The sequence below is a fragment of the Bombus pascuorum genome, chromosome 1, assembly GCF_905332965.1.
Source record: "Bombus pascuorum chromosome 1, iyBomPasc1.1, whole genome shotgun sequence".
NCBI lineage: Eukaryota > Metazoa > Arthropoda > Insecta > Hymenoptera > Apidae > Bombus > Bombus pascuorum.
In genome coordinates, this window is record NC_083488.1 from 17,690,013 (window position 1) to 17,702,730 (window position 12,718).

Genomic DNA, 12,718 nt, shown 5'->3' on the forward strand with positions numbered 1-12,718 from the left:
AACGGATAACGCTAATGGCTGCGACATGGACACATCGAATTTTATGGTTCATATCTTGATAGTGGATGGTGCGAAGGACAGGGGACAGCAGTGTTTTGAAAACGTCTGAGTGTTAGTTACAAGAATGTATAATAAAAAATGGAATTTTCCATTTAAAAATCGTAACATATCCTTCGCAAGAGGTTTCAGGGTTATCGCAGGGTCAAATGCATGAGAGTATATATATAGCACGTGCCCCTCGATATCGTGCAATTTTCGCCTGAAACGTTATTTTGTATCATTCATGTTTTTCGAAATATTTAAGCGGTACGAGATAAACCGGACACACTGTATATTAACACGTGTATATGAAAGTTTTATATAAATTCAGCCTCTCCTTTTTATCAGCAAGCACATTCCTCGTTTCTTCTTTCTCAGACATCACCGAATTTTTTTTTCCAAAATACAGCCCACTCTCTCGAGCACGAGTCGTCGATCTGAAATATTGATAAGATTCCCCTGTTCGCGGGAAGCAAGCGGCAGAGATTACGAATGCGGAGGAATCCGTGACACTCGCAGACGTCATTCCGAGTGGTCCGGTCACGAGGATGATAAGTGGGTGTGAGAGGCGCTGGCGGCCAGGAGCCGGGGTAAGAATGAAAAATTTCATTTTAAAGTGCGCCAGGACGAAGCCATTCCTGTAAATTAAACTTTAATCAAAAATTCCCTTGAGTGAAGGCTGGCTAGAGAGCGGGTTACGCTGCCGCGGTAAACCATGCTTCCTCTGAATCAGCCGCGAAACGTGCTGGAAAAAAACACACTCCTCCACGTTTCCCGTTTTTTCGAAACATCGTTATTAAATGAAAATTTGTTCCTTTCTTCTTTGCAAGATCGTCGCGATTAATTCGATGGTAGTTGCATTCGGTTGCTCGAGACTTGTCGAAGAGATTTCGTGCGTGAGATTCTTTGGGTTTCGATCGCGTTATCAGTAGATCGCGTTTCGTTCCGACGTTTCGCGAATATTTCGATTTGCTTCTTCAGATTTGAAAGATCTGAAAAGAAATGTCAGGCTTCTGTCGAAGAAATGAACTGAATCTGAAAGAAGAATTCTCGGATCTCTTCTGAAGAAATAAATCCGAGCGGTCACGAAACGTGTCAATAATACGATGAAAACCCGAAGAATCACAAATCATCACATTCATTGTGAAAGTTTGCGATTTAAAGAACCGCGCGATTTGATTTTATTTAAATCATCTTGAAAGTTCTCACGCTGTTTCGAAATGTTTAGCCTCAAAGAATATAATTAACTAAAATCTCGTTGAAATTTAATTTTATTCAACATTGGAAATGTCGAAGTTTTTTCTTGTCGATAGGTGCGCCTCTTAGATATATTTTTGTTATAGCTTAAAGCAATTTGAAAACGAAAAAAATACTCGTCTTCCGTTGAAAGTACCGTCTGGTCATAACCCGATCGACTTTTTGTAATTAATATAATTTCTATGATGTTTGATACACTTTTGCCAGCTTATCGCAAGAACATTAGTTCCGCATACGTAAAAGCCTGAATAATTAAAGGAAAGAAACTGTCGACAGTCCTTTTTCTTAAATCATCTTCCTGCAAGGAAATTGCCAGCGAAGAAGTAAAGAGTGAAAAGCAGTTGAAGATGAATCAGAATGATGAGATAGAACTCAAGTAACCAGTTGATGTATATAATTTTTATACGATTATGTCATTGACTTGGTTATGCGTGTATGTATATTTCCTACGCGTTTCAATGTTTACCTTTGGTCTTCGAAACATACTGAACAACCAAACTGAACAACAACAAAATCAACTACTCGTTATTTTAAATAAAAGAAGTTGCGAGATTAAAACTATGACTAACATATGGACATTTATAAACACAAATAAAGTAATGGAACCGAAATAATTATAATGAGTACTTTATTTTGGATGTTTTGCATTTGGATATTATTGCGAATTATGAAACCTATCGTCTTATATGTATATTTTTGCACATTAAAATTTTCTATAAATAACATAAACATTTTCAATCTAATTGTGGGCTTTTGTTAAGTATATATTTATGTATTTCTTAGGAAAATTAAAAGTGGAAATAGAAGCAGTTGATATATTTACCGTTGCATGAAATTGAAGATTCCTGGTGGAAACTTGAAAGTGGGTTAATATATTAAAGTATTCAGTTGTTCTGGTTATATTTGATATGGTTATATGAAATTCTTTTGGTTATATATATGGTTATATTAAATTCTTCGTCTCCCTTCTTTTAGTTTCATCATTTCTTTTCGATGTTAAATTAAAAGCTATTCTTGTTTATTCAATGCGAATTCGCAAAGGTTTTTCTTATGTAGAAAAGTAATACCTTAGAAAGTAAGTATCTTAGTTTTCATTTGCAGAAAGTCAATTTGAAATTTTTCGTATTTTATTTCGAAAACATTAATACTATGTTTATAAACTTATCGGCCGCGTATACTCGTGTAACGTGGAGTAGGAAATAAAAATGAAGTCAACACGTGTAAGCGTATACATTATTACTAGCGTGATACGAATGTTAATTTTTCAGAATTACCAATATCATAATATAATTAATTCATTATATCTCAATTTTATCTGCCAATTTTAGAAGCCATTATTAGATTTCATTTTACGATTACGTATCGATAAAGATATTTATTAATTATCAGAAACCACGTACAGTAATAAAAAATATTAACTTTTACCGCTTTGACCTAAATAAATGCAAATGTACGTCGATTATATTCTGCTTTAGCTAAACCGTTTTCATTTAGCATTCAGATTTATCAGCCGTGATATTAGTTCCATTATCATTCGAAAATATTTCTATCGCTTCCCGTTGATATTTACTTGTTACATTTACTAGGTACACATACGTAATATTAAAGCAAGCAACAATCATTAAGGTTAATATTTACGTTTATAGTACACGCATCAGAATACTTGTTGATGCTTATGAAACACACACAAATACCCGCTCTGCAACAAGTTTTCACAATGTTTACAAGGATTCATAATCACGCAGAATATCATAAAATGTTAGATGTTTTACGATCATTATGCATGGCTCAGACAGAATTACAGATGTAATAATTTTTGTTACACCGATCAAGCTAAAAATGTCAATTTATTTGTAGCTTGTAGAATTGTTTAAAATTGCTATATGTAAACTTCTGTGAAACTGGCCAGTATTTTACAACGAAAATTGGAAAAATGCGCTAGCTTTTGCTACATTTTTTGACGAATGTATTTCTTTAAAAGCTCTGTAAGCTCTTTACATAGCTGAATTTTTTTTCTGTACCTAATAGTTTCCAGTATATTCTGTAAAATATATTTTCGAGAGTCTACTTTAAGGGATATTTGCATTTCGAGAAGTATGTTGCACGTAAATTTCATCAGAATCCTGCTCCTTCATTAGCGTTGGTAATATTTTTCAGATCCTTAATTATTCAATTATTTAATCGTTCGACTGTAACAGCTTTACGTACGTATTAAATGGGAACTATGGAATTCGTTTTGAACAGCGCCAAAGACATATGCAATTAGCGTATATATCTATATATATATCTACGTATATATCTATATATTAAAATACAATATACCAGAAAGAATGGCTCTAAGATATGTTTCTGTATATGTATATGCTTAATATGTGTTCAAATATACATAAATATAAGTTCAAATTGAGGTCTATGTTAAGTTTATTATTGGTTTTAATACTTATTTAGTGAAACTATAAGGATCGGAAGGTAGTATTTGTGGTGAGAATAGTATATAAGACAAGATAAGATATTGAAATAAATGGAATTTTAACTGGAAGCTTGCAAAGGACATGAATCAATAAATAAACAATAGTAATATTTTTGTAAGAACGTTACTAAACAATAAACAAGAATGTATCGAGAAAAAGTTCGATTATAAAGGCAGTTCACGTGTTGATAGTTTTTCGAAGATTTCTCCGACTATATGGAATTTGTGTATCGTTGTGAAAAACAGAGGAAATAATTTCAAATAGATTTCAATAAGCGAAATTCCTTTCTTTGAATTTCACGAATGGTATTTGCTTTCGCATTTTCGCCTTGCCTTTTCCATTCATCCTATATTTTGTTGATAATTCCAACGAAGTATCGTGGTCTGATTCCGATGAACTTTTGTGCGTCAAATAGTGGCGTTGTCACGTCGATCCTTTACCGGTCAAAATTGAATCAGTGCGCGTCGAACGCTGCAGTCAATCTCTCTCGTCAATTTCTAAGTGACTGCATTTCGGGATGCTCGATTAGCCAGCTGAAATCTCCTCGATAGTTGCGACGAGGTGTCTCGAATCGATAAAAGAGAAATGTCGAACTAGATTTGGCTTGGAAGTTCGAATCAGTAGTCGAACAGTATCGGTATTCGATTAATGTGTATTCGTACATTCTCGTTTATGAGAACACTTATGCTAAAATTACGCACATCTGAAAAATGATCAAGAAATCAATTGTTTAATTATTTAATTAATTGTTATGATATTTAAGCTGCCTGAGAAATACGTATATATAACAATTTGTACAATAGGAAATATATCAATTATAGTACTCATGTATTAATCTCAAGATATTGGAAAACGCATACATATGTATATAAACGTTTGTATATTTGAAAATATATGACACATAATAATATATAAGAAAAGCAATTAAAGTTGTAATTATATATATATAATATATATATATTATGTTAAGTTTATTGTTGGTTTTAAAATTGGTTGTAAAAAAAATATATATATATGTAAAAAAAAATATATATATATCATGAAAATAAAAATGATACTTTTATTTTCTAAGTGATATCGCTAGGGTGGCATAGTAATAAGTAATAAAGTACAACAGTAATAAGTAAATAAAGTAGTTTGTATAAATTTATATACACATACAAGAAATTTTTAAATTACATATCCTTACGAAGGGTTAAATAAAAAAGAGATAGCTTTATAGTTAATAGATCGATATTTATGATTTACTTATAGTTCGGTATTCAGTATGATCAGAATGTTGGTACTATAGAGCGACATCATTATACTGTGCAAATGTATATTTGACTCTACATTATATGTCTATTATGGTATTCACGAGGGACACACAGCGGTGCACGGTCAATAATGTGAAAATTTTACTTCCCAGAATTAGGTATACGCAATGTCTGGAATGCTTGGTTAGGTAATAAGTTAATATTCCGACTGCTATCAGGCTGAATGTTCGAATTCCACACGTATTTCAGTTGTTGGCTTGAACATCGCTTCATTGCTGCTCAGCTGTGCAAAGTGTCACGAAGGATAGGAATATTTCTGTGTCTTGAATAACACATTCTACGCGCATAATAGTAATTTCGAATTTTAGTATTTTCGCGCACGAAGAATTGATGCCGGTTTAAAGAGGCAGTTATTAAAAAATTTGGTTTTTATTCACGGGAAATGCTGGATCGATGTTTCATTTTATGACTTTAATACATTTCGTGGATAATACAATCGCGAGTACGCTGTATGGATGACATAATAAAGGATTACGTGCTTCGATATCGACTATTGCTTAATGCACTCTGGGAGTTTTAAGTAATAGTACTAATTGAAAACATTTCTTTTGTTTATATCGATGCCTGTAGTGGCTCTGATCGATAACCTGCTCGCCGTTAAAGTAGAACACCTGTTGATTTCTCGTAACAATAAATTTATTCTTCTTCAAGAAGTATAATTAAGGAAAAAAAGAGACATAGACACGAATCATTGATTAAAATTTTCTGTGTGCAAAAATATATCAAAGCAATATACACATAGATACGTATATGCAATTATAAAAAAAGTATTAGCACACTTTTCTGCGACATCTATGTATAATATTACTTTCTTCAATCTTTTTTATATCATAATTCGTTACCTCGAAGCAGTTGTATAATATGAATAAATAATAAAAGACATATAATAGACTGAATTTTTAATGAAACGTAAGATTTCAATTACCGTAAAGATGATATAAGATTTTAGAAACGTTTTGTAGTCGATATGGAACCAAAAACATAATGGTTTTAGAACTGGTATATAAGAACCGATATAGGAATCCAATCGAAATGGATGAAGTTATAAATTTCAGTACCTTGTAATAGGTATTCGCGATAAGGTTCTGTATATTTCAAGAGATTTGAGATCGATGTGTCTAAAAACTGTTTTCAACTCCTACTTACGATATATTTAATGCTCCGAAGAATCGTGTTTGTTCACAAATTTACGCAAGATTTTCTATGAAAGAGACTTGCCTGCGCCACTATTTTTATTCGTGTCTGCTGTAATAATAAAAATCGAAAGAGAGCTAATCATTAAATATGTCTGTTCCGAAATAACCAAGATCAATAAATGATAACAATGTCGAATTCGATCGTAATTACTATTCGCGACTTGTAATTATTAAACGATTATTATACAATTATTACATTGTTTCATCATGGTAAATAAAATCAGCTAATGAATTATTTAAAACACGCAATTCTATATGCAATTAGTATTCATAAAGATCGGAATATTTCTCAGTTTATGAATACTGACGACGAAACGTTGTAGGTACTAATTACAATTTGCGATAATTGATTATCTTGCAATGTAGATCGATACATACCCGCGATAAGTATACTTTCACACGTTTCAAGATGCCATGTATTTTCTACGTTAATTTCTTTATGCATCAATTGCAGGTATTTTTAGGAGATTTTTAGGAGATGTTATTTCTGCAATTAAATGCAAATAATAAGTGTATGCAGGATCAATTGTTCGATTTATTTTATGTTAAATAGAAATTTAAGAATATTTTAAAGAAAATACATATACATGTGTATAATAATGAATTTTCTATTATTTTGATATTCATCAAGAGATAAAAGTAAAGTTTAGAACACAGCTAGGTTGGCCGAGCGGTCTAAGGCGCCAGACTTAAGTTCTGGTTCCCTCTGGGAGCGTGGGTTCGAACCCCACACTTAGCAAATATTTTTTGGTGCTGCCATAGTGCCATGGCGACGAGCTTATTGCTAGTCAGTCAACTTCTGACCCGAAAATCGCGGATTTCAATTTCCGTCAAGTAGATATCTCCACCAAAAGTTAGGCTACCGTAGATGTTTTAGTTGATAAAGGTCAGTCACTATTTCATATCATTAGCGATTACGATACTCGAATACATACAAAATCGTACTATAAAAACATACTAGAGCGCGTGTAATTTTTACGTTCATATTGGTTGATTATAAATTTACATTGATTATAATGGATAATATTTCGATCATTACCTATATTACGAAATTATTCAGTAAGAATTACTTATCTTTTTTCTCAATAATTCTCAGTAACGCTACGTAATTTTCTAGTTCGTCTTTTTTCCAAATCATACCGTGAAACGTTATACATTCCCTTTGAACAGCTGCTATCGACAAAACGAAGAAGTAGTAAAAATCTGTGTAATAAAATTCTATATTACGCGTCTGTCCGCCATGCTACAGTCTTCGCCTGAGTTTATCTAAAAGTCTAAAAGGTTTGCTTCCTTCTAGAGAAATTAAATTTAATACGTCGTGCTCCACGTACGTTATATTTCTCAGGAAACAAGAAAAAACAATTATCTTTCTTTGACCTTACTAAATTCGTCTCTAAAAAAGTTAATAGGATAACCAAGTTAGTTAACTCAGCTTGTATATTTGACCCATTCGCTTATCAAGCTATACAAACGAACAATCCACTAATTATCATCTCCCTTCTACTCTTCCCTTCATAACTTAAGCTATCACTCATCTGAAATCTCGCTAGTGACTTTCCCTTTCTGAGCATCGCGCCGAGCAAGAAAACGCTCCCGATGTTGGCGAAATATCCTTTCGCGAATGGGAACGTTACGTTAGGTTAATGCAGACGTATGAATTACTGTCACGTAGCGGGAAGGTTTTCTGGACGGGGATGCGTAATTTGTACCGGTGGCTGCAGCATCGTGAGATGAATAAATCATCTGGCACTTATCGCGGCTAAACTTTTCGAAATGTACGAGACCCACAAGCTCGCGGCTCGTACGCGCACCTACGTTAGTTTCCTACGTAACGTCCTTTTTGGTCTCGCGGCTTTCAGAAGAAGACAGAGAAAGGAAGAGAGAGAGAGAGAGAGAGAGAGAGAGAGAGAGAGAGAGAGAGATTCGAAAGCGTCGAAAACGATTTATATCCGTCAGAAGGAACCGTCGCGGATTCCGTTGCTGAATTATTGTTTGTTTGACATTCTGATCTTCTTGGGCCAAGAACTTTTTTCTTCTTTTTTTTCTGCACGGTTAAGTGGAACAAGAAGAAAAAAAAAAAGGAAAATCCAGGGAATGAATATTTATCAGCCTTTGGCCGGGATTAGTCGCGGTAATTCGTACGTGTCTCGGCTCTTTTGCTGGATTACATAAATTTGGGAAAAGTACTTCTCACTGCAGAGATTTCTCGGATGTTTCTTTTTAGGGAACCGAGGTATTTATAGTTGATGCTTTGGATAATTCTTTTCATTTAATGCGATCTATGTTCCTCTTTTTGCGCGTTTTTTACAAGCGCTTTCTGTCGCTAAATGAATGAATGAATTTTTCAGTTGTAAGCCGATGAATGGTCGAGTCACGTTCTAGAGAATTATACAGTTACACGATAATGTAAGCGTATACGTATCTCTTTGACTGTCGTAATGCAATGAGTTTGCATTATGACAAAAATTTTATCATTTTATAATCATCACGATCTTTGTATTTTATATCATTTTGTAGTATTATTATTTCGTACAGTATATATCTTTTCAAAGAGATTAGGCGGACAAAGGATAATTTTTCAAAAACTCTACTATAGTTTAATGAAATTAATACTTTCCATTCTTTATCGAAGTATAGTCAACAAAGAATAAAATTTTACAGCAACGAAATTTCTTCTTAAAGGATTAAATGTAATAATCTATTATCTTATTTTAAATTTAACGTATAACAATATATTCGCAATTACCATTTTGCGCTTTGCAATTAACTGTGATTGCAATTAATACTTCACGAATCATAACGAAAGCTCTTAGCCTCGAAACCTTGTAAAGTTTTGCACAAAAAGATGTGCTCAAAATCCTTTATCCTATTTCTTGCAGCTTGTATATTTTCGATCCCGTGAAACCATCCAGCCAAACAGGAATACTTTTTGCTGCATCTTCTGCCAAACGGAAACTCGCCGAAACTTTCCTTCGTACTAATGTTCCCCGAATTTTCGTTGTCCCGATTTGCAAGCATTAGTTGATCAATTCCGCGACTAATAATGATAAAAGCCGAGTTGTTTCAGGGTGGAACCGCGTAAAAAGCGGCGGATAGCCCGGCTCAACGACGGAAATAACTATGGCTCCCGGTTCATTTTCATTTCTCCAACGGAACGGTCGGAACAGATGGCAAATTTTTGCCGGATACCATGTAAAACCGCTTTTAGTTCTTTCCACAGAGTTATATCGTATTTTCAGGGAGTAGTCGCCCACTTTGCCCACCGCTACTCCGTACGGTACCATTTTTCTTTGCGATTCGTACATTTGCACTCGGCTGAATTGTTTATGTAATTAGATCGGACGCGGTCCGATGGCTTTTATCTGTTTTGAGCGTTAAGGTTGTGTTCGATGTAGGAAACAAGTAATTTGGTGTCAATGGAATCGTAGCGAACGACTTGACAAGTGAAGTTCGCAATTTTCAGTTCGTTTTGAGCGCGGAGCGAATCGTCAAAAATGGAAAAAAGCCATACAGTGACGAATAATTTTGTTGGTTTTTGTAAATCGATAATTATCTATATATATATATATATATATATATATATATATCGATAATATATTACAGTATATATCATTACAGTACATATATCAATATTAATATTAATATATATAATAATACATATGATGATTAATATATCATAACTATATACACATATATAATGTGATTAGAGTGATGAAATACTAATTAGATCGAAAGACGCGATTTTTGTGAGATCCTATTGAAATTAGTAACAATTTATTGTTAACAAGCATGCAAGAATAGGTAATATAAGCTAACATGCAAAGTGTTCCAAGTATGACCGTAGATTGATAAAATTAGAAAAATCTATAAAACTGTACATACAGGTTTCAACGTTAGAATTTTTTAAAATATTGAGAATAAGAAAAAGGTAGGATACAAATTAAATTGCTCAGCAATCATACCTGAAGTTCTGTATGTATCGATGGATCTGTATGAAGAATACTTTCTCCTTTTCCGTAAATTTTGTTACTACGATGAATTAATATTTCAGACCAGGATTTATAAAAGCGAACAAAATTCTGGAGTATCCACGTTCATTTTAGCATTATTGATTAGATCAATATAACGACAAATAATACGATAATAAATAATAGCAACGAGGTAATTCTTGTGATATAAATTTAACGAGCTTCTTTTTGCAACACTTTTCAATTGTGACAGGGTAAATAAGTTTCCATTTTTAAGCTCCACTCGTGTACTTTTCTTTCTAAGTAAAAGCAGCGAAGTTTTACGATAAAATTTCGCGTCGGAACTTCGAAACTCGGATGCTCGTTTGTCCACGTGAATCATGCTTATAAGTTAAGAACAATGAGCCCATTAGAATCGATAGATAATTCTGCACAGTTGGATCGTTAACACGAGAATCGTTCCTCGTAAAATGTTTCCATATTCATTGGAAATATTACAGGAGACTCTACTATGTACGAGATGATCGAACATCATTACGGGCAATTATTCATTTCGAATGTCCTTTAGATACGATAACGCATTAAATATTTACCAAAAAATAGATTTATGGATTTATACGAATTTGATAAAATAAAAAGATGTAATTTTTGGAATTATGTAATGACCTTAAACAATGGTATCTTATAATTACTAAATTTCAAAAATTTATTTTTCCAATTTATAATTTCTTTTTAATACCGCGTTTACGTAGTTAAGCTTTCATAATTTAATAACTGTCCTTTTATAATTTCAATATATTTATTACGAACGAGACACTAAAATAATTTTTTACAAAAAACAAAATATACTGCTATATATACAACATACTAAATTTCCTGGATGAAAAACAAAATATGACAACGTGCGTAATGGTCTCGCAATTGTTCGCCTGTACATTTTCTAATACACGCGCAGCTACCGTATCGTTTATCAATTTTACCCGATAAACGAAACGTTATTCGGAACAACAAGAAACTAACAAAGTCGAAGCTACTTGTCACAATGGACTCTTCCAGGTCGTCTCAACCCCTAATCCGATTCCTATTAAACATTTCCAACATCGAAGGCGTCGATTCGATTCGAATTCGAAATCGAGCACACCATATTCCGAACTTGAAGCCCGTCGACGTAAACGCGATGTCGCCATGAATCAAATTTAACCCTTGTACAATATCTTCGACGCGATACCTACGGACAAACGATTGCATTGCGGTCCCAGCGACGATAGATTTCCAGCAGATGCATTTTCTTCGTGCGCACCTCGAATGGCTGCCCGAAATCATTGTTAGTTTACGAGCGTTCAGGAGCCGTGGCTCGGTCCCAGGCGGGCGTTACTCTTCGGCAAACTCAAACGCTCGCGATTTCCCAAACTTCTTTTGGTGCCGATGAGAAAGTGAAACGGCGAACGTCCACCGCACGTGGCGTACGATACTCCGTGACACGCGTAAATCACGCCGCCAGGGGAGTTTCGCAACTTCGACTGTCTTGCGAGCCCGAAATCACCGATATAGGGGAAACGTTAAGGGGGCAGAAAAGAGAGAGAAAGAGAGAGAGAGAGAGAGAGAGAGAGAGAGAGAGAGAGAGAGTGAGAGCGACGGCGGGGGCTATGGGGGACGCACAGGGGTTTTTGGTGGCATGTACACACGAACACGAGCACCGATACGTGCCAACAGGGCGATAGGCGAAGGAAGGAAGGGCGGAAGGAAAGAAAGAAGGAGAGGAGAGGAAAAAAGGACGAACGTGCAGAGCACACGTGTGGCCCATTCGTTTCGAACGTCCCCCTCTGCCGACAGGGCCAGCAGCAGGGACGAGAGGGAAAAAAAGGAAACGGTGGAGGGTAGTCACGCTTTAGGGGCATTTTTCAGGAGCCGTTTGTCGGCCACCGTGTCCTAGTACTCGTCCCTCCGTCTCTTCGCTACGTCTTCCCTTCTTTATCCGTTTCTCGATGGCTGCGTGGACGCCGCGTGTCACTGATCGATTTCTTCGATTCTTCTTCGAGCCTCGTTCGGATTAGTGGAATTATCTCACTCGAAGAAGTGTTCGGACGATCGATATTATCGCTAATATTGTTTTCAATGTTCAGGGTTTTCGATATTCTATTGAGTATATACTCGGGGCATGTCATTCGATCCAAACGAATATCTCCCGAGTTATATACGTTATTGGAAAAAGTTTCGAACAAAGCTCACTCTGCTTCGGGAAGGACATGTTGCGACGATCACAAATCTTACGTAGATGCACGCGCATTCGAGATTGCAAGGTAACCTTCGTCTTTTCTAAATGGTTCCATACATTTCTTTATGCACCATCCGATGTATTTTTTGATTCTATTTCAAAAGACCTTAAGTCACACGGGTCGAAAAATGAATAGTTTCAAAGATATTTTATCTTTGATCTTGTAAAGCTTACCGTATGAAACACAAGTAAAGAT

General features: G+C 34.8%; 1 non-coding gene across 1 annotated transcript; it reads left to right on the forward strand.

Moving 5' to 3' along the window:
• The first annotated feature begins 6,935 nt into the window (after positions 1 to 6,935).
• Trnal-uaa (transfer RNA leucine (anticodon UAA)) lies at positions 6,936 to 7,018 on the forward strand. The gene has a single exon. It is a non-coding gene; the product is annotated as a tRNA-Leu (tRNA).
• The last annotated feature ends 5,700 nt before the right edge of the window (positions 7,019 to 12,718 follow it).